Genomic DNA, 27006 nt, shown 5'->3' on the forward strand with positions numbered 1-27006 from the left:
AATAAAAGTGTCGCACCATTCTTTTAAGTCCAGTAAAAGCTAAATATGATCTCTCTGTAATATCCACTGTCCTTTAAAAAAAATATATTGAGTTTTCTTAACCATTAATAATGTGTATCATCCCCTGTTTCTCCTTGGAACTATCTCTTCCACTTGCCCCAATACTTTATTTCAATATATTCTTTTCCTATCAATTGCCTTACTTATAAATTAAGCATGTTCAACATTCCACCTGGATTGAGTTCTTATTGGAATGATTAGTAACACCCACCTGATGAGAACAACATAAACCTATAGTAAATTTGGATAAATAATTACGAGACATCCAACAACATTTTCCACGGAATGCATATCATAGGGACGTGGGTGGAGGGAATCAGGGAGTCTTAATTAGAGGGCACTTGTCCCAGACCCCAGTATGGGAAGCTGCCCCTTTTTTTCACGTGTAGGAGGTTTGCAGAGCTCCAAGCAAGGCACTGTGGGAAGGCTCTGGATGGGGGAAGATCCTGCCTGTTCTCAAGTAGGTCAGTAGTGGGAACACTAGCCTACCGAGTCTGACTTTCTGTGCCCATGTCCTCTTGGGAAATGTGCCCCCAGGAGTAAGCTGGCTTCAATTTAAAAATCCTCCGTTCCCTCACTAGCTGGCCTGGCTTCTCTCTCTGAGCTCACACAGGAATAGTGAATATTGGGGAGGGCACCCTGGGCTCTTTCCACGGTATTTTTCATGATGTCCTTTGTCCCTCACAACAACGCTGGGAGGTACTCAGCAGCAACATCTCCATCACCATCCCGCCATGGGGTGGAGTATTAGATAAATTTTTGTTTGCTCATGGAGGCCTCACACTTCCCTTCCATTCTCCTTCCATGCCCTCTAAGACCCCATCTCTCCATCACTCCCCTCCCCAACCCTAGCCCCCCCCCCCCCCCCCCCCCCTACTCCTCCCCGTCTCTCTCCTCTGTTGTCTTCTGTCCTCCAGGATTCTTTCTCCTGCAAATCATCACCATAGAACCAAGGCTTGGATATTATTTGCATAAAACCATTATAAAAGGGGCAAGAGTGACATATCTTTATGGGCCTGGGTCCAAGCCTGTGACAAATAGAGGAGATCTCAGGGAAAACAAATTGTTAGCGTGTTATGGAAATTTCACTGCAGACACTACATATTTGCATAGAGGAACCGAACAAAGCCTGGGCCAGGCCGATGAATTCCAGTCCCAGACCACCACCATGAAGAGATGGCTGCAAATTAGGTTTGAAATGGACATCCCTGTCCTTAGAGGTTTCACAGTGACAAATGGATTTGTCCCCACGTGGAACACAAACCTACTTTGCTTTCATAGAAGCGAGGAAGACTAATACAGGCCGCGTCTCTGTGCAGCCAGAGTCACCCAGGCCCTGTCAACCTCTGTTAAATAGCCTGGCGCTTCTCAGCCCAGCTCCTTAATTAAGTCGCAATAAGAGTTAGCCCTTGAGAAACCCTTAAACACTTGCATTCCTGAGTCCATTAATTAATATTTAATATTCTTTCATTTAAAGGGGAAAGTGTTTCATTATTTTATTATTATTTATTATTTTTTAATTAATCGTGGTTCCAGGGAATGGTTTGGAAAGGAATCATCTGGTAATATCCATCAGTGTGCGCTCAATGCCATCCCACATAATATAATGCTAAGAAGAATATACACGAAGTCAAGTAAGGTCTCTAGGAAGCATTTTACTAGGATTTATGCAGGACATACGCTCCAGGCAGCCGGTGTGAGGCTCTGCCAACGGCCTCCAGCCAGTATCCCAAGCTTCCTCTCCTCTCGCCCCTAGCTGCGCATCAGTCAGGAACGGCTGGGATGTGCTTCAGTAGAATAACCCCCAAATGGCCATTGTTGAACATACCAGGATTTATTTTTCTTTCTCATGTAGAATGGAGGTGACCTCAAGGGTGGAGTCCTAGGCTCAGCTGTCCAGGCGGCTCCCATCCGGCGGGGCAGACCTCACAGCACCCGCTGTCACCATCACCGTGCAGGACAGAGAGCCCTAATGTGGCTGCACTTGGGGGAAATGCTTCTGTGATGTGACCTGTGATGCCTCTTCCGTGCACAGCAATTGTCTAGAGTGCCTCCCCCGGCACCACTGAGCTTCGAGGGGACAGGAAGAAGCTTTCTGCCCTTTCCTAAGGAGGGGCGATCAGGACCTGCAGAAACCATCAAGGTTTCCATTGTTCCCCCTTCCACAAAAAATTCGCTGCTTCTAAGACCCTCCCGTGAACAAAATTTTGGAGCCACAGATGCTCCTCATGATACAAAATAAACATTTTCCAAAAGAAACAAGCAATTTTTTTTTCCCTTACGTAGGGCAGGCCCCATGACCTCGCACCTAGAACGGTGCCTGGCACATAACTGGCATCATAGATATTTGCTGAAGGAATTAACGAATCCATGATGGGCCGAGTGAATAAATGAGGGCTTTGTAACGCCTCTACCGCTGTACCAGCGCTCCGCGTGGACATGGTGTTTTGCAGAGAACCGCCCTGGGAGGATGGAGGAGGCACTCCCGGCCCTGTCTCTGCGGGCAGCTCCAGGGCGTGAAGGCGCATGCGTGCTGTGCAGCCATGGGCAGGTGGGGGCGCGCAGCACAGAGGGAAGCACCTGGAAATGAACTGGAGTTAGGAACCCAGAAGAGATTGAACTTCCCATTAGGGAAGTAGGAAGAAGCAAGGGTCTGGCGGGTCATCTCATGGGGAAACCTGGATTACACAAATATAACTGTGTGCAAATACCTGGAAACCAGCCAGGAAGAGTGGCTTGGTTTTGACCATCCCGCCTGCACAAGCTCGCATGCACCGGGTACAAAAAGTAGCAACAACACGCCTGTGCACGGGATCCTACATTTTGCAAGGCCCTTTAAAATATGAAATCAATTCCATTACATTCCATTGGACGGATATTCCGGGCACAGTCTAAATACCTTATGGTTTTTTACTTCAAGCCTCAGGGCAAGACTGTCCTCATTTCACAGTGAGGAAACTGAGGCAGGGAAATGAAGTATTTGGCCCCAGGTTATAGAGTTAGTGGCAGAGCCAGTGTCTATAATTTCAAACCCAGGTATAAGGATCTGGAGGCCGCACACGGAACTCTGCAGCCTGGGGCCGGAAGAAAGTGAAATAAAACACTTTGGGTGATGCCAGAGGCTGGGATTCTTCATTTACCCCCGGAGGGGGGCTGGAATTTGTCAGACGGAATGATCTCTATATGGAGGTTGTTGAAGGAAAGATATCTGAGTTTTGTCTCAGTCTAGTTTTATCCCCTCGCTTGAAGACATTTTGTACTATATTTTTATTCTTTTATTTATTTATTCTCCCCTGAGCAAAATTTATCGAGGACTTCCTGTGTGTCAGGCACTGCTGAAGTTTTTTATGTGTGTTACCTCAAGCAACTGACTTAGTCTGTTGGGCCACTAGAAGGAAACACGGAACCGGAGGGCTTATAAACACCATGTTTATTTCTCACCATTTGGGGGCCAGGGAAGGCCAAGAAGATGGTGCTGGCAGATTGGGTGTCTAGGGAGGTCCCCCTTCCTAGATTGTTGGGTCCTTACTCAGTGAAAGGGGTTAGGAAGCTCCCTGGGGTCTCTTGTATGGGTGCTGAGCTCATTCACAGGGCTCTGCCTTTGAGACCGAACACCTCCCAAAGGTCCCACTGCAACTGCCATCACTTTGGGGAGCAGGGCTTCAATGCAGGGATTTCAGGGGAATATAAGCATTTAGTTCATAGGACAACTTTTTTTAAATTTATTTTAAAAAAAATTTTATTTTATATTTTCCATGTTCCAAGATTCATTGTTTATGCACCACACCCAGTGCTCCATGCAATCTGTGCCCTCCTTAATACCCACCACCAGGCTCACCCAAACCCCTACTGCTCTAAAACCCTCAGTTAGTTTCTTGGAGTCCACAGTGTCTTATGGTTCATCTCCCCCCTCCGATTTCCCCAAATTCACTTTTCCTTTCCTTCTCCTAAAGTCCTCCATGTTATTCCTTATGCTCCACAAGTAAGTGAAACCATATGATAATTGACTCTTTCTGCTTGACTTATTTCACTCAGCATAATCTCCTCCAGTCCTGTCCATGTTGATACAAAAGTTGGGTATTCATCCTTTCTAAAGGAGGCATAATATTCCATAGTATCTATGGACCATATCTTTTTTTATCCATTCGTCCATCGAAGGGCATCTTGGCTCTTTCCACAGTTTGGCGATTGTGACCATTGCTGCTATGAACGTTGGGGTACAGGTGGCCCTTCATTTCACTACATCTGTATCTTTGTGGTAAATACCCAGTAGTGCAATTGCAGGGTCATAGGGAAGCTCTATTTTTAATTTCTTAAGGAATCTCCACGCTGTTTTCCAAAGTGGCTGCACCAAATTGCATTCCCACCAACAGTGTAAGAGGGTTCCCTTTTCTCCACAGCCTCTCCAACACTTGTTGCTTACTGTCTTGTTAATTTTGGCCATTCTAACTGGTGTAAGGTCTATCTCAATGTGGCTTTGGTTTGAATCTCCCTGATGGCTGGCTAATGATGATGAACATTTTTTCATGTGTCTGTTAGCCATTTGTATGTCTTCTTTGGAGAAGTGTCTGTTCATGTCTTCTGCCCATTTCTTGACATGATTATCTGTTTTTTGAGTGTTGAGTTTGAGGAGTTCTTTATAGATCTTGGATATCAGCCCTTTGTCTGTAGTGTCATTTGCAAATATATCCCATTCCATGGGTTGCCTGTTTGTTTTGCTGACTGTTTCCTTTGCTGTACAGAAGCTTTTGATTTTGATGAAGTCCCAAAAGTTCAGTTTTGCTTTTGTTTCCTTTGCCTTTGGAGACATGTCTTGAAAGAAGTTGCTGTGGCAGATGTTGAAGAGGTTATTGCTATGTTCTCCTCTAGGATTTTGATAGATTCCTGCCTCACGTTGAGGTATTCTATCCATTTTGAGTGTATTTTTGTGTATGGTGCAAGAGAGTGGTTAAGTTTCATTCTTCTATACATAAGACAACTTTTTTTTTTTAAAGATTTTATTTATTTATTTGACAGACAGACATCACAAGTAGGCAGAGAGGTAAGCAGAGAGAGAGGAGGAAGCAGGCTCCCAACTGAGCAGAGAGTCTGATGCGGTGCTCAATCCCAGGACCCTGGGACCATGACCTGAGCCAAAGGCAGACGTTTTAACCCACTGAGTCACCCAGGTGCCCTCCATAAGACAACTTTTATAGCAACTCTTTTTTGATAGGTGGGCACCAGAGTTAGAATCTTCCCATTTTAGAGGCGATGCACAGAGAAAACTGAGGCACAGAGAGATGAACTCACCAGTGACACCTCTAGGCCCCCTTTTGGATGAGGCTGCCTCACTCCTGAACCCCCACTCCTAGTGTCACTCTCCACTCCAGGTCACATGTCACCACCTGCCTGCTGACATCTCTGACAGAGTTCAGGACCTTCTCAGGGGCTTCCCAGGAATCCCTTATTCCTGTGTTTGGGCACAGGTCACATGGCTCTATAATTTCTATTTGCACATTAATCTCCCCAATAGGCTGTGGGCTCCCTGAGAAGACAGACTGGCTGTGCATTCCTAGGGACTGGCCACTCTGGGAACTTCTCCGATGTCTGTGTGCGAGGGGATGCCTGGGTTGACTTTGGTCATTTCTGTGAGCATCTTAGGCACTTCCTGAGTGCTAGCCTGCATGAGTGTTCATATGTGCTGCTCAAAGGACCAGAGGGAAGTGGACAGATGAAGACCAAGGAAGAGAGTCATAGAGAGGTGCAAGAAGAGATGGGGAGGTCACAGAGACAGGAGAGGCACAAAGAAACCCCCAAAGAGGGAGAGAAGGTAAGAGGAAGGGTGGAGAAGAAGCCCCCAGGATGGGGCACCCACAGCAAGACCGTGCCGCACCCCCTCCTGCCTCTGTCTCCTCCCCCATTCTTCACAGGTCATGTGCTGCCTAGCCAATGACTGCACATGTGCAATCACTCCTACCTCAGGGCCTTTGCACAGCAGTACCCCCCCCCCACCGGCCTGGAATGTTCTTCTCTCTGGCCTGGCTCTCTTTCTCAGTACTTGGTTCTCTCGCACTTGCTCTAGAATGCTCCCTGAAATAGCTCCTGCTCTGCCCAGTCACACTCACTGCCATATCTTTCAAAGCACTTGACACCATCTGACATTGTCTTATTTATTTGTTCACTTTTTATGTTCCATCTCCCTCGTGGGTACATGGGCTGCCTCTGTTTAGCATTGCAACCCCTTGTGCTTAAACCAGTGTTTGTAGTAGAAACGCAGAGGCTTGAAAGAACTGGAAGTTTGGAGGAAGAGAAAAAGAAGAGGCAATAGGAATGGAGGGATGGACGAGGGGGGGAGGGAGGGATGAATAACAAAGGAAGGAAGCTCCCCTCCCCCACCCATGCCCCACTGCAGAAGGGCACAAGTGCACGCACAGTCAGGTATAAATTCTGCTCAGGAAGCCAGCAGCAAAAGTCATGCCCTCTCTGGTCCCTCTGTGTCACAAGAGTCAAGGTCTTCCTCAGCAAGGGCTGAGGGCTCTGCTGAGCCCTGGCTTCCAGCTTGAACTTCTTGAAAGTTCATCATGGCCTGGAGTCTGTCCTCTCTCAAATTCATATGTTGAAGTCCTAACCCCTGGGACTGTGTTTAAGATAGGGCTTTTAGAAGGTAATTAAGCTTCAATGAGGTGCTAAGTGTGGGGGCATAATCCAATAGGACTGATGTCCTTCTAAGAAGAGGAGGGGACACCAGGAATGTGCACGCAGAAGACAGACCACGTGAGGGCACAGAGAAGAACTGGCTGTCTACAAACCAAGAAGAGAGGTGTCACAAGAAACCCACCCTGCTGACACCCTGCTTTTGGACTTCAGCCTCCAGGACTGAGAGAAAATAATTATCCTTTGTTCAAGCCCCCTAGTCTGGGATTTTCTGGGATGGCAGCCTCAAACAGACCAAGACAAGGATGCTATTCTGGAAGGAACATTCTGTTTCTGAAGCAGGCAGGGTCCCTGGAAGGGGCAGTTCAAGGCCTCCCTGTGATCTCTCACATGGCAGGGAGAGCAGAGAGCAGTCCCCAAGACAGGAGAGAGGGCCACGCACGCTCAAAATGCAAACCTCCAAGATGATGCCACCGGAGACGAAGGAGGAGAATCACCTGTCCCTCGGAAGGAGAGGAAAGGAAGCTTCTCTTTGTTTTCTTCGTTTTGAGGCGTGGAACAGCATTGCTGCATCTCCTGCCTGGGTAACCTTGACCTTCACTTTGCCAGGCTGTTTCCTTCCTGTGACATGGAGAAACTAATCTGGTGATTAGTTGCTGTGGTTTTCAAATGAAATAATATAAATAATGGGAGTCTGTGAAGTGGAACTCATTTGTGCATTCATCGGTCACTCATACAGTCAACAAGTTTACTGAAGGTCTGTTGCGCCACACCCTGCTCTAGGTCCCCACAGTAGGGACAGAACTAAGAACACAGATGTCAAAGGTCCATGTCTGGAACCAGACCACCTGAGGTCAATCCAGCTCCCCTACTTATGAGCTATGGGAAACTTCAGGGAAAATAGTATTACTTTAGTCAGAGGGCTACTGTCAAGTTTAAGGGAGCTAACATTAGAATAGGGCTTGGCACAGAGTAAGTACTATAAGAGGCTTTGATAATAAAAGAATACTATTTTTGAAATGAACAACCAAGAAATTAACTTATAGTAACTACTTCTATCTACAGAATCATGGCTGTGTATTTTGTCTTAAAAAAGTACCACAAGAATTAAAAGATTAGAACCATGATCATCAATCTGTATACCCTTTCAAACAATGATTTACAACCAAATTTCTTTAGATGTAAAATAAAGTCTTAACCCTTAGCCACTAGCCATTAAGAACACACAGATATCTAAAAAGCCTTAGTTTGTTTGTTTGGGTTAATGCCTTAGTTTACTAGCCCAAATCTCTGTGGCTTTACAGCAACACATTTACTTCTTGCTCAAATCCGGGCCCATCTCAAGGTGTTGGAGGGCTCCACCTCACAGTGCTCTCACTTACATGCCTATCATGGTAGTTCTTCTACAGCCTAGAATTCAGAAAAGGGAAGAAAACCAGAGAAAGCAGCCCTGGATCTTTTGGGCATCAACCCCAAGGTGACACCGATGCTTCTCCCAGGTCTCTGGCCAGAGTCAGCCAAGTGACTGTCCCTAACTTCAGTTCTCCCGGATGCCTGACTTCACCACTGACTTCCTGTGACTGTGGGCAAGTCAGTCAATTTCACCTCATCTCCGTTTCCTGGTTTGTGAGACAAACCCAGACACCCTGCTTTGCTCACCGCATTGTTAAGAGAATTAAATGTGACAGTAAACAAAAAAATGTTAGCTATAATGACGATGATGTCATTTACCCTTAGAAAATATAAAGCCTTATTTGTGTGTGCTGTGTCGGTTTCACGTTAAGTAGCATCATGGGATGATCCTTTCAGCGCTGGTAGAAATCTGTGAGCCGGCTGAAACAGTAACCTTCCATTTTATTCCGTAATTACACATACACAATACATCAATATATGTGAGTCACCATTTTGTTCCATTCCCATAAAGTCTTTGATTGGGTCAGAGCTTTACTGCTTTCCGCCCGAGGCTGCAGCGTGATTTATGGAGCGGGGGCCAGCTTGGCATTTCCTCCCCAGAGCAGGAGACGAGGCTGTGCTGCACGCGCGGTTCTGGCCCAGCCGCAAGCTGGCCTGTGGCGTCTGACGTCGGGGGGGACACGTGCACGAGGAGCCGGGGGGACCCAGACGCAAGGGACGGACGGACAAAGGAGGGCGAGTGGGGGTGGAAAGAGGGCCCGCGGGACACTCCTGGGGGGCAGGAGCGGAGGAAGAGCGGAGAAAGGGAGGCGTCTGGGCCGAAGCTGCGTTCTGGAAGCAGAGGCTCGGGCAGGAGGCAGGTGGCCGTGGTGGGGGGCAGAGGTCCTGAGGATTGAGGTCCGGGGACCAATGACCGAGACAGGCCCAGGAGCACGAGGGCTCTGGGCTGACTCTGGAGGACAAACTATCTGGTGGACGTGAGGGGGGGCAGCTGTCTCCGTGCGGGAGCTCGCTGGGGGGACCGAGGCTCTGCCAGGGTCGGGCCAGCTCCAGGGGTGGCCATGGGACCCCAGGCTGGCCAACCAGGCATGGCGCACTTCTCACCACGGCGATTGGCTGAGGAATAGCATGTGACTGCAGTGACAGCCAATCAGAGCTCACCCTGGGCCTGCGTGGGAGGCCAATGCAGACGGTCCTGGGACAGAAGGAGGTAAAAGTCAAAAGACTGGAGGTTCCTCACCGGGAGGGAATCTCCCTGACTATCAAGTCAAATGAAACCATGCCAGCGCGGACAGATAAAGAGAGTCAAAGTCCCTGGTTTTAGTATGCCCAGAGCCAGCTCATCACTGGCCTTATCTTGGCTTGAGCCACTAATTTCTTTCCTTCCCTTTGCGCAAATCACATAGATGTGGTTTTCTGTCACTTGCAACTCAATGTCTCCTAGAGATAGAATGTGCCTCTTTGAAGATGAGTGTTACTTTTCTTTGCAATGAACGCTCTCCACTCTGCAAAGACACTTGACAGACACTTTTGACCTAATTAGAATCAATTCCTTTGCATTCTCAAAATCGTATTCCCATTTGGCTTTGCCCCCAAGAAATCCAGTGTTAATTTACACTTGAAGAACACACGTCTCCGGAAAGAGCCTTTCCAGCCTTTGATACCAATTTTTCTCTGGGTCATTGGTCTCTGAGTCATTAATGTCACCTCAGCTTCATAACTGTACAGCCTCCACAGTCCTCTCCTGGGGGCCAGTCATCATGGAGTCGATTCGGATGACAAAAATAACTATTGAAACCCTAAAATTTGTTTACTCTGAATGTATTAAGGTGGTAGTTATCAAATTGGAGCTGTGTCACCCCTTAAATTACGTTGAAAACTAAATCAATAGTTTATTTAAACACAGTCGAGAAAAGGGAAAAAAAAAATGCCCCCAAGGAACCCATGTTAGTTTTCCTTGGAAGGCAAAATGTACATAAGCTAAGAGTAAACAAGATATGTGGTGACTTGAAGGAATATACTAACCCCAGGTCATGATAATTTCTTGGCTCCTTCTTACAGATCAGCTTAACAAGCTTTAGAAAGTTGGAAGGAACTTGTGATCAGAATAAAAGCACGGTTGACCTAACAGTCGGGCAGTTTGGATACTGAAGCTATTTCTTTAACTAAACATTTGGGATCATGGATACCTTGAGCTTCCTGGCACCCCCAAGTGGACTCCAGGAGTGACATTTGAGCTAACTCAGAGGCCACCCACTGGACTCCTTTTATTTCCTTTAAATAGTTTTTTCTTTAAATTCAACATTTCTTTGGTTGCCTCCAAGGCATTGCTTTTCTGCCTTTAGGGGAATTATCGTTTCGCCATGGGATGGCACCTGATGCCTGATCTGTGCTCCTCCCAGAGGGTCTGTGGGCTCCCGATACCCTTTACCAAATTCCTTTTCCAGTTAAAGAGCTGGAGGGGATTCCAGTGCTAGGAAATGAGAGCCCCGGAAGACGTGCTGGTCCATTGGAAGGGCACACCCTGTCCATGTCTGCACAGCCCTTGGCTGCCGTGTAACCACTCCCCAGGGGCTCCTGCTCACTTCCACAGATGGCCAACAAACTAACCAGCAGGAAAAGATTCTCATTTATTTATCATTAAGCAGCTTTGTCGAGGTGCCATTGATATACAAACAAATGCATATACTTAATGTGTACAATTTGATGTGGCTGAACATAGGAAAGCAAATCTGTGAAACCATCTCAACCTTGGGGTTGAGGTAATAAACAGAACCCCCCCCCCCCACCAAAGTTTTCATGTCTCCCTTTTTCTTTGCTGGAAGAACATGGAACATGAGACCTATGCTCCTAACAAATGTTTAAGCGTGTCATTCAGTATTGTTGGCTATAAGCAGAAAACATTTCTTTGCTTCAAAATGGGAGAATTGTATTGTAAATCAATGGAAAGCCATCTATGAACATGTGTTCCCAAATGCTAAACATTATGAGTCAGAGGAACATGTCCCTGGGAAATGATAATTGATATTACTTAATAATAAAAATTTTCCTGGGGTGGGGGGGTGGGAGGAGGGGTAGGTTACAGACAGAGAAACTGTGCCCTGGTCCTTGAGATCTGTGGGACCGGAGGGTGGAGGCTGGGCTGGAGAAATGGGTCAAGGTCAGGCAAAGAGGCTATGGCTCTTTGGTGGCTCTTCTCCACTATCTGTGCTTCCTTTATTTTTGGAAGCCCAGATGTTCTGCCTGGCACATGATCATGGGGAATAAGAACTAGATTTCCCATTCAGGCTTGCTGGGAGGTGTGGCCATGAAGTTCTAGTTCGTGGAATAAAAGCCTCAGTGCTGTGTTCCAGTTCTGAGAATGATCTTAAAGAGAGAGAGCATTCCCTCCCTCCGTCCCTCTGCCCTGCTTCTGCTGGGACTTGGAGGTCCAGCCCAGAGCAGGACCTGGGTTCACGAGTGAGAAGATGTAGGCTGAGGAGCACAACAGAGGGCCCTGGGGCCTTGATGTCCTCAGAGCTACTGTGCTGGCCCTAGATCATCCATATCTATATGAGAAAAACATTTTTCTCTTGTTTCAGGTACTGTCCATTGGGGAGAAATGCATAGCTGGATGAAATCTCAAATCTCATCTTAGCAGGGCCACTGATCCAGAAGTCTTGGAGAGATTCAGAGGGTCGGGGGTGGCCTAGTGTATGCTCTGATCGGAAGCATAATGTGAAGCTCTGTGGGCTGGGGGGCAGGTGGTGGGATGGGCTGTATGAAACGTTGGGGTTCAGAGAAAGATGGGCCCTCAGAGACTGGCTGGGACAGGTGGGATTTCAAACTGGACGCCGAGGCTGGGGAATCAGGGGAAGGAGAGCAGAGAAAGCAGGGTTCTCCTCCAAGGCTTGGAAAGGGGTGTTGTCCTTCCATCAGAGAACTGAACCACACCAGAGTGAGATTCTCCAAGGCAATCAGTGCAGGGAGAGCTTACCCACGGTTCAGGTATCTTGACACATAGATGTAGAGTACACAGCACACAGTTCACTCGCAACAGTTAGGTGCTGAATGAAATAAACGAAGGAATGGCTACGTGAATCATACCCAGACAGACAGAAGAGAAGCAGCATGAGATTGTGGCTAAGAATAGGTGCCAGAATCCTACCACGAATGTCCCCGTGTCTTCGTATCTCAGACAGTACCTAGAAATAGTGTTCAACAAATACACAAGTAATACTGTTGTTGCTGCTGTTGCAGTGGGGTGGTTATGGTGGAGAGGGGCTGGTGTCAACAGGTTGATCTGATCGCAGATGAGAAGATCCGGGGCCATAAGCCTACCAATTGCCTTTTTCCAAACTTCCATGTGTCTCCTCCATGTACCTAGGTGAACCTGAACCCTCCCTCAAAGCCTGGGTTAGTCTCTGCTCCTCTGGAACAGCTGCTGTAATCATCTTGGTCCACAGCAACCTGTCTTCCTCACTGTCACCTTGTTGTAGGGTCCTGGATGTAGCTGCCCCATGACATCATGTAGGGATTTAACTCATTTCCCTCTTTGTTTCCCAGATTACATTGGGTAGACCAGACCCCTGCAAGATGTCTGACCCCTGCTGTATTCTGCGGATTCACGTCGTTGCGTCTCCTCCGGCTTTGAAAATCATGTCTGCACTCGCAATTCTTTAAGCTCTTGGCTAAATGTTTTATCATAGGTTTCAACATGTATTTGGATATAATTATAGAAATTATATCTTATGTTAATATATAAGTATGTATTATACATTATTGAAATAGAATATGTATTTATTTTACATACATTTTATATGTTGTACATATGAATAAATATAATAAATAAGTAAAATTAATATAGGGATATAATTTGTGGCATGCTGTAAATATTGATATTTTAAAAAGGAGCTGTTATACCACTTTCAAAGTATGTGCCATTGAAGCCCAAAACCATTGTGTTTGCTATCTGTCATTGTGGATTTGAAAGAAAATCATGTACAAGCTTCACTTCCATTGTGAGAATTCCCTTTTTTTTTTTTTTTTTTTTTTTTTTTGCTGAAGTTTACTTCCCTGGCAGAAATCTGGTCTTAATGTATCATATTTTTATTCGTAGAAGTGCTTTATTAATGACTATTATACATCACTGACTGTGACAAAAAGTTTCGTGATTTGAAATTTAAATTTTAAACATTTTCGTTGACTACAAGTCTTTAAATTTTAAAACAAGTTATTTTTAATTCAATTATCATTACGGGTCTTTGTAGAATGCCATTGATCAGAACGGTATAAATACGTCATAGCTCGTGATAAAGAATGATTAATCCTAAAAAGGTAAGACACTCTGAGAGATACTTCACTTACTGTGCTAGGCGGGACTGTTTTTCCCCGTGACTGCATTTATGAATAAGTCTTGGGATTTGAAAGAGGCAGGTGTCAGCAGGAATCGTGTTCACACCATTTTGTTTTTGTGGGCGTCAGCGTTGAGACACTGTGTCTGTAAACAGACAGACGGGAATGGAAGGAAGGCTTCTGCTCTGTGCAGTTCCATGGCTTGGGCTCCTTTCAAGTTCTATGCCAGAAACGACACAGCGCTTTTTGGTAATTCACAAGCTGACATTGGTACTGGGCTCGTCTTCCACCTCAGTGACAATGGAGACTTGAACACACGCTTCCTTGTGCAAGGGGATGGTTCCTGGTTCTAAACCAGGTGCAGTACCCAGTTATCAGCCACATTTGTGTTCTGATTGCTGAGGTGAGATTTCCAAATATGCCTTTGTTTGGTGCCCTGAAGCACTCTCAGTGGCAGGGGAGGGCACCTTTCTAAGTTCAGGATGGGGGATCCCTGTTCAGGGGGGACGGCTTTTGTTGTTCACCCTTCTCCTTATGGCTTCAGGTTGGATTTGGCCTGTGGGAGGTCCTGGCTGGGGGTGGCAGGGAAGAGAGGAGGGTAATGCTGGGCACGTGTTCCCAGGTCTCATCTGTGGGATGGAGGGGGACTGGGGGACTCATGGTGGCTGTACCTGCTTCAGAAGGCTGTAGCTCCTTCCCATTTTACACAGCTTCCCCTGTCAGGTTCTAGAAACTTCTCCGTCCCCTCACCCTGCTCAGCCCTCACGAGCCCAGAGAGGCTGCATTACCCTTTGCTGTTTCCTGTGCCCCACCCACCCCTTTATAAACATTTCCTCTCTTAAACTCTCCTGGGGTTACGCACTCTGAGCGTGCTGTCCGTTTTATGTTGGTACCTTGACTGAGAAGCCCATTTTTTATACAGTGGAAGAAGGAGTGTGAAGGAGGAAATGCCAAACAGGACACATGTCAGAGGAGGGTCTGGAAATGGATGCTCTTATCGTGTCCCTGCTTATGAAACCTTAGAAAATCTTCACGTCCCCCAGGGGTCTGGGTACCCCAATGGGATGTAGGCCCATCTAGCACCTGGCTGTCCATCTCTGTCCTCTCCACTCTAGAAAGGTAAGGACACGGTTGGGGGCCAAATAGATATTAAAGAAGGCTGGCGGGTGCTTTTTCATGAATGCCATGTGATATAGGAGAATCCGATGTGTTTCCAGCACCTTCCATCCTTTGCTGCAGCCCAAACACATCCACCACTGGCCTCACCTGTTGGGGGGAAGCGGATGTCTCTCTTGAGCTGATGTACATGGTGGGACCTAGATTCACAAAGCCAGGACCCTATGATTGCCTTGAGTCTGGCATCAATCATCCCCAGTGGGGAGCATGCCCGGTGTATCTGCCAAGCTCTCTGCGGGGCTGATTTAGGAATTCCAGACAACCCATGGAGAGTTCTTTAGTGTGGTGGCAGGCAACAGATCTATGATAACATGTAAAGAGATCCGGGGTCCCCAGGCCAGGACGGCAGCTGTCCTGTAAGTTGGAATTGGGGTTAAGGTGTGGGCTGGATCCACCTGTTAAAGGAGCGATGGTTTCCCCTCCCCCACCCCAAAAATTGGCGAGAAGCTCCCTGAGGGACATTGTCTGTTATCCTTGGTGCTTCTGGAATTTGAGATCGCTGGCACGTGGCGGTGGACTGTGCTTGCATTAGTGGCCACTCTAATTTTTCCCTTCAGGAGGGTGTTTTGATTCTAGCATTTATGTGTGTGTGTATACATATTTATCAGTAAGTGTAAGTCTGTGGCTCATGGGACAGCTAGGATTATGGTTCAGCAGATAGTCACCCTCTTTCCTTCTCTTTGTGGGCGGACGGACAGGGCTTCACACCCCTTTGACAGGGATTTGGCTCTGTGATTTGCTATGATCAATTTCACATCAGTGGAAGTGACAAGAGCAAAGACATCGATGTGCTCCCACAATTCATCCTGCTCTGGTTCTCAGGGATCGGCCACGGGAAGAGTGGCCCCTTTCTGATCACACTGGGAAGGATAAGCGTGGAGGCGACATGAGTCCCAGATGGCGTCAAGTCTGGTGGAGTCCAGCCCAGATCAGCCATGGGGCTATGGCCCTGTGGGCCCATGAGTGCAGGAGTAAGAGCTTCTTGTAACCACAGAGTTGAGCTGGCCACAGCTGACAACTGACTGAGTTAGTAAATTCTGCTCTGCTAAACCCAAGGGAAGTCATTTTCAAAACATTTCTCCACTCACCATCAAGTTTCATTCATCCTGGCGTTCACTTACTGATGCACTTGTTTCTTCTGCAAACGCTTTCCGGTCACCCTGGGTACCGAGCATGGTTCTAGAGCGACTCCTGTATCCCTGTGTGTCTGGGCTGTCTCCTGATCTTCATGAAAGAAATGAAGTCATGCAGGTACTCATTCTCAAAGTGTTTGAAAGGCAGGGTGTAAATCCACCTGTTACCTGGCCCATTTCTCCTGCTCTGTTCAGTGGCCTGAGGCTCTGTGAGGCCAGAATGGGGTGGGGTGAGTGGAGAGGAATCCTGTCCGTGCCCGTACAGGCTCCCCTGCCTCCCTCCCCCACTGCATTCCATCAGAGGCTGTGGAGGAGGGGGGTGCAGGGAGGGGATACTCATCATCTCCCCTGAGGGGAGCAGGTGTTCTCACCTCTGGCCAGAGTTACTTAGATCAGCCACTTTTCAGAAAAAAGAAACTGAGGCAAGAGCTCACCCAATCATTGGCACAGGGTTGGGGGGGGCGCTCAGCTGTCATTTATTATTATGCTAAGTCCCCGCAATTAGAGGCGTGAAGAGCCTTGACCTGAAGGGTGAGTTTTGGAATGTCTGTGCAGAAGGGAGTCAGCGTAGCAGGCCTGAGGTGGGGGGGGGGGGGGGTTTGAAAGGCTGGGCTGAGAGTGTTGGCCCTTGGCTGGTATCTGGGAACTGGGATCTGTGGAGGGTTCCCAACACCCTGACTCATAAGAGAGGCTCCCTGAGCCTAAACTGTTTATACAAAACAATATAGTTTCTGCTGAACACCTGCTCTCCTTCTGGGAGCCTGGCATCTTGGCAGGTGCCAGGCAGAGGCTGTCCCATGACGAGCCACCGGTAAAAATTTCAGGCCCCAGCTCTCTGATGAGCTTCCCTGGTGGATAATGTTTCACATGTGTTGTCACAACTCGTTGCTGGAGGAATGAAGGGAGTCTTGTGTGACTCCAGGGAGAGAGACCCTTGGAAAGTGGCTCTGGTTTCCTCTGGAAAACCAGGTGCCTTCTCCCTAATGATTTGTTTTGTTTCTTTATGTTGGAATAAATCAGAGCCATGAACACAACCATATGCTGAGTCCCGTAGATCCTCCCAGAAGACGGGGGAGGGGGTCTCAGGGACCCCTAGCACGGCATCCCCTCCCTTTTCTTGGCTCTAAACCTTTGCAGTGGTTGCTTCACTTTCCCCCTCTGCCCCGCAACACCGTCCCTGACTTTTAGGAACCGCTTAGTGACCCCCAGGACTCTGTCCAAATCTCACCTTGCCCAGGAGTGTGGGAGAGTTTTTATCTTCCTTGAGCTCCTCCAGGATTGACTTTCAGAATTACTCACCATGCCTGGGTGTTCAGTGATCATGGTTCCCTTCCTAAGAACTGTCTGAGTTTTGAGTTTTGTGACGTGTGTCAATTTATTACAGCTTTTAGCCTAGAAGCCAAGATAAAACGATATAAAATGAATGTTTTGACATTGGTTTTGCCTTGTCCTCAATGCTCTGTGTTCACTGAAAAAAGACTTTTGAAGATAGAGTCTTAATAGATACCAAATTATTACCTAACTTCAAAATATTTTGACAGGTTTTCAGAGACACAGCTATAACAAAGCGTGTCTCTCCATTATAGTGCCTACAATGGGAATTAGCCCTAGGGCTGTGAATCCTATTTTTAAATGTGATTAGAATTTTATTTCCTAGAGCCTGGTGGTTTAAACTCATTAGTCCAGTCCTCTGAAATTGATCAAGAGTACCTACTCAGTGCCATTGACTGAATATTGTGGAAATTCAAAATGAAGGAGACCCATTCTTTGCTTTAAAAGGACATGATTCTATGTCTGGTAGTTTTTATCAGCATTTTTTTTTAAAGTTTTATTTATTTATTTCAGAGAGACAGAAAGAGACTGTGTACATACGAGCCAGGGTAAGGGGTAGAGGGAGAGGGAGAGGGAGGATCTCAAGCAGACTCAGAGCTGAGTGGGGAGCCCGACATGGGGCTTGATCCCACGACCCTGACACCATGACCAGAGCCAAAATCAAGAGTCAGGTGCTTAACCTACTGAGCCACCCAGGTGCCCTGGTATGTGTAGGTATTTTTCATGCCCGTCCAGGCTCTAACTGCCCATGTTCCTTCCGGCAGTGCCCTCAGGGGACGCGCTCCCTCCTTCTAGTTACCTCATGTCTCTCAGAAAAACGGACCTCATGCCCAACTACAGTGGTAGGCCCTGAATATCCTAAGAAAACTAAAGTAATTCCATCTTTTGGGCCACACGATTGTTTCTGAAAAACCAGGTGTAAGCCCATCAATGTGCAATGTTTTCCTAGATACAGCTTGGCCCACTCAGTGCGGAACTCATGTTTTCCTTGGAACCGTCCTCTGGAGGTGGAGGCGTTGGTAATTTGAATCCTGGAATGGCTGGGCCATCTTGGGAAGCGAGGCTGAGGAGGAGGAGGAGAAGGGTGCCTCGCAGAAAATGAAAGATAAATGTAGAGGGATCATAATCAAGCCACTCCTGATGTTTGAACCTCTGGACATAATTGCTTACATGAACAACAAGCCATTTGAAATAATTATGTAAGGATGAGTTACCACTTCTGATGTTTGCATTCAAAATTAATTTACATGTTTTAGCTCCATTGCATCTATCTACCCACCTGGCCTTTCCCCCATTGTTTACACTCTGATTTTCCTTTGGGAAAATCACGCCTCCTGTATTCCCAGGCACAAGTATTGGGCGGGACTGATTCCATGCTCAGATACATAGGGGAGCTCATGGAAGCTTCTGTCAAGCTTCACACTCTCCCCATTCTGGCTTTGATGATGGCTTAGGAATAGACATATAGCCCAATATGGGCTAGCGAAAAGAAAAAACTTAAGGCAGACACAGGAGATACTATGAGACCCCTGCTCTCTCCCTAGTTTGTGCTTCACGATTAAAGAAGACCTGTGTCCTAGACACCTGGGAACTATTCCGTAGTCCTCAAGATGAGAGGCCAGAATGGGTAAAAGGTGCCGTCCAGAGATGAAGCCAACGTTACAGGAAGCACGGACGAACAGAGAAATGGAGTCACTTAAGATCCTGTATTAGACTTGCTATGAAGCATGCTCCCTCTGCCCTTTTCTGTCAAGGCACCAGCCCAAGCCAAACCAAACCACAACCAAACCAGACTCAGGGATGAATGAAACCAGAAACCGGAGCTGGAGAAGCTCACATCCGTGGTACCAGGGGCAAGTATATACGGGACCGTGACACAAGGACAATTGTAATAAACATGTGGAATGAATGGATGGATCGCTCTTCATCTTTTTTTTCAAAGTAGACTCCACACCCAGTGTGGAGCCCAACACGGGGCTTGAACTCTTGACCGTGAGATCGAGACCTGAGCTGAGGTCAAGAGTCAGTGCTTAACCGACTGAGCCACCCAGGTGCCCCAGTAGGTCAGTCTTAAAAAAATGATGTTGGCCCTACTGGCTCTAGGAAAGAGAAGCAGTTTTCTTTGTCTTTCCCACTGAATAAATCTATAGAGACTGGGAAGATTGCACAGAGCCGTGAATGAAGGACTCTGACGAGGAAATCATTTTAGATAGATTGGGGAAGACTGGAATTTGAAGTCTCCAAACTGCTGGTGAGCAGATTTCCACTTCTGGTATCAAGTGGCCCGATCCCCAAACCCAGACACAGGTGCTAGGACAGAGTTGGAGAGAGCCCAGAGGAGCCCAGAGGAGGAGCCCAGAGGAGCCTCCTAGCCTTGTTCTCGTAAAGGGACATGCCAACACTCTGAGAGAGTGTGAATGTCTCCATCCCCCTCGCCTTCTTTTCTCAAGTCTTTCATACCCAAACTTTTTTTTTTTTTTAAGATTTTATTTATTTATTTGTCAGACAGAGAGAAAAGGAGAAAGGTAGCATAAGCAGGGGGAACAGCAGGCAGAGAGAGAAGCAGGATCCCCGCTGAACAAGAAGTCTGATGAGGGACTCGATCCCAGGATTTTTGGATCATGACCTGAGCTGAACGGAGACCCTTAACAGACTGAGCCACCCAGGCACCCCTCTCATACCCAAACTCTTAAGCAACATTGTGGTGCTCAGGATTTGAACAAGACTCTGAGTCTCATGACGTAATAGACAAAGTGTCCAGGATAAAATCTAAAATTGCTTGATCTATAAAGAGCCAGGGAAATGTCACCACTTGTGGAAGAGACAGTTCACAGACACCAACAGGAAGTAACACAGATACTAAAATTTTCAGACAAAGGCCTTAAAGTAGCCATGATAAAAAAAATCCCCCAATACACAATCATGGACACACATGAAACAAACGGAAAAATGGAATCAAAGCCAAGAATAGGAAAATAGTTTTGTGACCTGAGGTTGGGAAAAGTTTCTAGACTTGATACCAACAGCATAACCCATAAAAGAAAAAGATGAATAAAATTGACTCTATAAAAATTAAAAGTTAAAAGGCTGTGGAAAGACTGCTAAATTGGATCTGTTATTGGGAGAAAATATATGCAAATTGCAGATCAGAATATATATTTGCAAATCACTTATCCAGAATATGTAACAGATTCTTGAAACTCAGTAAGAAAACAAAAAGCCCAATTAAGGAATCAGCGAAGACTTGAACAGACTCTTTGTAAAGAGGATCTAGGGGAGGCAAATGCCCACATGATGAGATTTTTCTCTGTCTTTAGGCATCAGGGAAATGCCAAGGACAACCACAACGGGACAGTGAGACAGTGTCGCAAATGTCCAAGAAAGGCTGTAACAGAGCCTGGACAGCAGCAGCGCAGGAGAGCATGAGGCAGAATGAGAGCTCACACGTGACTTTTAGGAACACCACACGGTATGGTCACTCTGGAAAACTATTTTTCAGTTTCTTACCAGATGACCCTAGGCTCGCATTGCTGGGTATTCACCCTAGAGGAAAGGAAACTTATATTCACACCAAAACCTAGACACACATGTTCATAACAGCTCCATCCATGATTGCAAAAACACGAGAGCAACGGAAATGACCTTTAGAGGGCAAATGGTGGACTCGTCTGGGGTTCATCCACGTGATGGAGGCAACTCAACAATAAGAGAATGAACTATAGAGATCCGTGGCACCTTCTTTGAATCTGGAAGGCATTATGTTGAGTGAAAGAAAGCAGTCTCAAAAACTACATACTGTACATTTCCATTTATATGACTTCCTGAAAAAGCAGAAAAACCATATTGATAGAGAACAGGACAGGGGCTGCCAGGAGTTATGTATGGGGTGGGGGAGGGGAGCGACTATAATGGAATAGCAGGAGGCTGGATTTTTTTGTGGGGGAAAGCTGATAGAACTGCTCTCTATCTTGATTACCAAGAGGTGGTTACGCAATACATAGATACATTAAAATTCACAGAAATGTACACTGAAGTTAAATTCTACTGTATAATGTTTTAAAATGATATTTAAAATCATGCCCACATAACCGATGTCTTTGAATGCATTAGTTGGATTTCTCTTAAAAACAAGACACTCCTCTAGGTCCCACTCTCATCCAGGTTTGGGCTGACATTCCAGAACCAAATCCCAGGTGCCAGGAACCCCTCCTTCTGAGGTGACATCAGTGGCTGTGCCTACCCATAGAAATATAGTACAAGCAAAATCCTGGTCTTAGTGCTCAGATTTTTTCCCCTCTTCCTTCTCCCAGCCCTGACAGGCATATAGAAATAATGTCAGAAACGTGAACTTGGAGCATGAATGGGAATTTTATTTCCAGAGCTGTTTATAATTTTTTTCTCTTGGGTTGAAACCCTCATTCATATCCAAATAAATTATTTGAGGGTGTTGATAAGAAGATAAATTTTCAAGGGTTTTCACAAAGGTCTGTATTCAGAAAACCTGACCTTCTTGGGTTTCACTTTTTTATAGGGAGTTGGGTGGGGGGTGTTATACAGTAATCCGAATGTGCTGTTTTCTTTTCCTTTTTATATGGCCACAAGGTACTCTAGATTTTGGAGAATCACAAATTCACAGTGGGAAGAAAGATGGTCTTTTCTAGAGACAATCACCTCTCAAAACACATGGAAGGATTCAGCTTACTCCTGAAGCCCTGCCAAGAGGGACCACAACACACCAGAAGCTTTGTTTGCATTTTCCTAGCTAGGCAAATGTTTAAGGAATTGTAGTTTAAAGGTTTTATATAAGAACTGTGGTTTTTACTTTTCCACATTTCCTCCCCCCTGCCCTAATTTTGATAGCAAGTATGTATGTGTATTAATTAGTAGGCTTTGGCTGTGAGTGATAAGGATCCAAATTAAATGGAATTTGAAGGATGATTATCTTGTTTAACTGAAAATTCTGTGTGGGGGAGGATTATAAGCATGGTTGGATCTAGGGGCTTTTACTGGTTATGAATTAGTTATATACAGGAAAAATCCATCTAGCTTGTGTAAGTGTAAAAGGACTTATCAAAGTCTATCACATGGCTCACACAATCTCAGAGAAGAGAAAAGAATCGGGTTTGGTAGCTCCAAAACCGGGAGTGACCTCTGGCTGCAGAGCAGAGCAGCACCACAGTGAGCACCACTGGCCCAGCAAGGAAGTTCTCTAAGTATGGGAGGTAATTTCAAGGTGCTCTGGGACAGACAATTAATGAGAAAATAATAACAGCAAGAGTAGCAAGCCCATCTGGGTAATTGGTGGTGGGCCTGGCAGTCTTATAAAGATGCATATCACATAATCTAATCCTCACAGCATCACTTTGGGGACGGATATTCCTCAATGGAGAACCTGAGACCATGAGACCTAAAGAAATTTGCTCCGGTCCAGAGTGACCATATATGCTGGCTTGCCTGAGACACCCCCAGAATAATTATGAGCATTCCCATTTATTCTCAGAAATGGCCTGATGGTTATCCTACCAAGGTCACAGAGCTGGGAAGAAGAGAAGCTGGGACACAAATAGTCATTAATGGGGTCAGTTGACATCAGCAGACCCAGTCTCTCTCTCTCTCTATCTCTCATTTCCACCTTCCTCTGTTTGGGCTCACCCCAACCACCCCAGTGGTCTGGTGAGATCCTCCCCCTTCCAAGGGCAATGGGAAGAGGCATCTTCTCAACCCCTCACCCCCTACTCTGCCAAGTTTCTAAAAGGCAATCACAGATTTTCAGCTTATTGGCCCAGTGCGGGTTTAAAACTCCCTTCTGGAACCTGGGCTGTTGCCTCAGCAAACTCAAGCACTAAGAAGAGTTGGGGGGTGTCCCCAAATGAAAACAGTGGGGCTGTGGTTCAAAGAAGCAGAGCAGATGCAGTGAGGGGACAGACAGCAGATGTCCCACATAATTGTCAGTACCAGCCGTCTACTCTGACTCTTGTATATGAAAATGTGGATGGCAAGATTAGATTCTCTGAGTGCTCTGAAACATCGTGCATTTACTGATAATCACAGAGGACTGAGTACATCGCGATGCAATCAGATGTTGCCATTGGAACCAATCCAGAAAGACAGGCAGGGATGAAGGGAACAGAAGGTCCTCCCTAGGGGCCCGGTAGTGACTCTCTTAGGCTTTGCAGGCCAAGTATGGTCTTTATCGTGTGTGTGTGTGTGTGTGTGTGCGTGTGTGTGTGTGTAATGTAAAAAAAACATAGTTCAAGAGCTGGATAAAAATAGGCCGTGTGGGCTGTATTTGGCCCAGGGAACTTGTGCACCAACCCCTGATCCATCAGAGAAGACAAGGCATAGACGTGTGCACGGAGGACACGAACAGCCTCATGTCTCTTGTATAGGCCCCAAGTGTGCGCCTCAGAGACCCCGTGGAGGACCGGCACCGGGAATGTTTCTGGGCTGTAGAGGGGAGGGCCGCCGGGTTGGTTCCGTGCTCCACAGAGCTCCTCCCACCACGCGATTCTACTGCCTGGAGTGGACTTGTCTGCCTCCTGCTGGCAGGGTGCGATGATTCTCTGGAGGACTATTTCCGACCCCTGCTCAGCTCACACCACGGCGCTCCGGGGTCTCATCCCCAAATGAGCATGCGGCCCGCAAAGTCCGGGAGTCTCCCTGCTGCCAGAGGGTTCTTTGGGTGCAGATCAGAGCTCCTCCCGCTGCTCTGTGGCCTCTACTGGCTGCCTGTTGACAGCAGACGGAGAGTCAAGCTCCTCCCACATCCTGATGCGGCTCCTACCCCCTCCACAGCCCTCCCCCTTTCCCCTTGTCTCCAGCATCTCTACCTCCGGTTCTTGCATGGACACACCCAGCAGTCCCTCGCTGGGACTCTGCCTTGTTGCTCCCTCTCCCTGGAACATTCTTCTCTCCAAGACACACAAAGCTTGTTTCATGGAGGCCTCTCTGAAGAGTGACTTCCAGGGGTCTTCCCGACCGCTCTAAGTTGGCAACCACCCCACCATTCCTCCACCTCCTGGCCTTGTGCTGCTTTTCTTCATTACATGAGTCACTCCCTGACATCTTCCATGTACTTATTTGCAAATCCATGTATTGTCGGTCCCCCGCCTGCCCGGTGAGCTCCCGAAGGGCAGGGATGTCCCTCTGCATTCTCTCAGGTGTCCTCCGCACCTAGAAAACCACGTGCAGCAAAGCGATGCTTCCAAATACTGCTGAGTGAATACACTTGTGTTGGCACTGAGATGCTCTTTCTTTTTCCAGAAGCCTTGCATCTGAGAACAGATGAAATATGCCGCAGCCACAAGGGGAAATTGATCTGAGAGCAGAGCTACGAGATAGAAACACCAGGTCCCGACCGCATCCTTTGAACGCCATAGTCAAGCTGTTCCTGAAACTGGCTTCCCCACTGCCAGGCTCGGTTACAAAAGCCAGTGTGCTGCCTTCCCGCATCAGCCACTTTGCATTGGAGGTTTTGTGGCTTGAATAAAGGAGATTTTAGAGTATCATTTGGACGGTCAGAGAAGAGAGGACAGAGAGCAAAGGAGAGGAGAAGGGAGGGCATGCCAGGCCGCGAAGTGAGAGGCGGAGACACCACAATTCCAGCCTCTGCAAACAGTCAAGTTCTCTGTGTCAGAGAAAAGCCCTTTACAAACACAGCAAAGCAGGAGTCAAAAGAACCTAAAGGGAAGGGTTGTAAACTTAAGATAATCAATCTGGGCCTCCTGGGGCCTATATTCTTGCTACAAAGCAGGAGGAGCAAGGGTCACAGAGAGAATGCCGATGCGGGGGTCAAGGGCGCTGTGAGGCGGTCCTGCCCGCGTGGGCCTCTTCCCACTGTGCAGGCTCAGGTCAGCACCCGAGCCCCCAAGTTTCCTGCCTGATAAAGGACAAATACCAATGTCAACCATCTGTAAAGAGGATGAAATCAGGACATACACGTTAAAGCGCCCAGCACAGAGGGTGACCCACGGCTGGTGTTCAGTGAATGGTAGAGATGGTTATCACGATGGGTGTGGACGGCCCTGCTTCAAACGGGCACTTGAGTTTGCAGAGTGGCTAAAAGTGCTCCCGTGGGAATCGAGGGTCAGAAACACACCTGCTTTGCAGGGAAAACAGAGGATGTGTTCAGCCAGAGTCCGTGCCCCTGTCAGTAATCCACAGCAGCAGCAGCCGCGATGATGAACGCTGTGATTGTGATGCTGTACTACATACAGCTTTGTGTGGACGCCTCGTGCCCAGCGTCCCATCCAGGGCCATCCCCCTGCCCAGGCAGGTCACAGAATGCTCTTTCATCCACTGTTGCAGAGCACAGGGACAGAGTCGGAACCATGGTGGATCCCACGGTGGGGAGCAGCGGTCTTTCCTCTGTCTTCCCCGTCCTCTGCATGAGCCAAGGAGAGAGTTTGGTTGGGTGCTGAGCACGCCTTACCATCTCTCCAGGGCTTTCTAATCTCCCCAAGCTAATTAGGGGTGATGCTGGGACAGGAATCCAAGTCACTGATGACACACCAATGCAGCTTTTAACACTTCCGTGCACATCCTCTTATCAGATTAGCTAAGTTTTAAGAACAGTGTCGTCAGAGATGAGATAAAATAGAACGCAGAAGATTTTAGGGGAGGGACACAGGAGACTTCCCTGCTGGGGTGAGGAGCCTAGATGAAGAGGGAAAGCCTGGCCCCCCAGGAAAGTGGGGGACGGGGGCGTGGGCTGCTAGACTATAGGAATCCTGGCAGGTGGACACCCAGAGAAGAGTGATAGGGGTATCTGAAGCCAAGGTCAGCCCCCTGCCCAATTCTTGTAGAGAAATGTCCAGACCCTTCTAGATGTTTCTGTGCCAGTAGAAAGGTGCACTGCGGGGACTCATGCCTGCCCCTGGCTGCATCTGAAACCTCTAAGTCTTCAGGCTGGCAGAGTCCCACCTCCGATCACCGTCCATCACCAGCTGGTGAGGGATCCAGTATCAGGGCCTCTGTGCCTGGAGCTAACAGAGCCCATCTGTACGGGCTGCTTGGCTCCAGAACACACAGGCCTGAGCAGACCGCCGATGGACGAAGTGCTGGGGCTGGCAGCTGTGCATGTTTTCCCTGTCCCGCCTTTCTCTGTCCAGAGCAGCAGACAGGGCAGAATGCCCCCGTCCAGAGAGGTGGAAAACCTGGCAGCTCCTGAGGCCCATGCCCTCCTATGACACATGGAATGAACCCCAGGGAGAAGCTTGGAGAAGAAGGTAGGCATTTATCAGGGTCCTGTTCACCTCTTCCTAAGGACACAAGACAACTTGTGTTCAGCTCCTACTGAGACAACGTCCCATTCCACTGACAGAAGCTTCCAGAAGCTGTGTTTTAGCCAGCTGACCGTGATGCAAGGTCAAGGCCTGACTGCTCCCATTCCTTCCTCCTGACACCTTCCAAGGCATCAGCAAATCCCATGGCTCTACCTCCATAATAGGTCCTGCATTGTTCTCTTCTCTTAGTCTCCATCAGGTCCATGCTGGTCCCAACCATCACCATTTTTTAACCTGGACCTCTGAGTCCCTCAGCCTTGTTGCTTCCATTTTGTACTCTCCTGTGAATCCTCCCTGTATTGCAAGAGGGAAGATTTAAAAAGACTCATCAGAACTCCAGAGGGGTTACTGCATCTAGAATAAAATTCCTCCTCCTTCCTTAGCATTAACTCTATATTCCTGGACCCCATAAAATGCTTGCAACACTCCGGATGAATTGGGATGCTCTCTGACCCTTGAACACATCAAGTTCATTCCTGCCTCAGGACCTTTGCACATGTGACTTTTGCTGCCTTGGATAGATCCCCCCCCCCCCCAGATCTTTAAGGGGTTGTCTGCCATTTTCCTTTCTAAGTTCCCTCTCTGCTTTATTTATTCATTCCTGCCTCAGGACCTTTGCACATGTGACTTTTGCTGCCTTG

The 27006-nt window shown here is 47.5% G+C and overlaps 2 long non-coding RNA genes across 3 annotated transcripts in view; both read left to right on the forward strand.

The window, feature by feature from the left end:
* The window catches only part of LOC132022782 (uncharacterized), a 37567-nt gene extending 24815 nt beyond the window's left edge, over positions 1 to 12752 (forward strand). Inside the window, exon 3 of the long non-coding RNA XR_009405710.1 lies at positions 12652 to 12752. This is a non-coding gene — a long non-coding RNA (uncharacterized LOC132022782). The remainder of the gene's footprint in view (positions 1 to 12651) is intronic.
* Positions 12753 to 14303: 1551 nt separating this feature from the next.
* The window catches only part of LOC132022783 (uncharacterized), a 15180-nt gene continuing 2477 nt past the window's right edge, over positions 14304 to 27006 (forward strand). For both annotated transcript variants that reach the window (XR_009405711.1, XR_009405712.1), the window contains exons 1-2: positions 14304 to 14559; positions 24345 to 26308. This is a non-coding gene — a long non-coding RNA (uncharacterized LOC132022783). The remainder of the gene's footprint in view (positions 14560 to 24344; positions 26309 to 27006) is intronic.

Source organism: Mustela nigripes, chromosome 7 (genome assembly GCF_022355385.1).
Source record: "Mustela nigripes isolate SB6536 chromosome 7, MUSNIG.SB6536, whole genome shotgun sequence".
Taxonomy (NCBI): Eukaryota; Metazoa; Chordata; class Mammalia; order Carnivora; family Mustelidae; genus Mustela; species Mustela nigripes.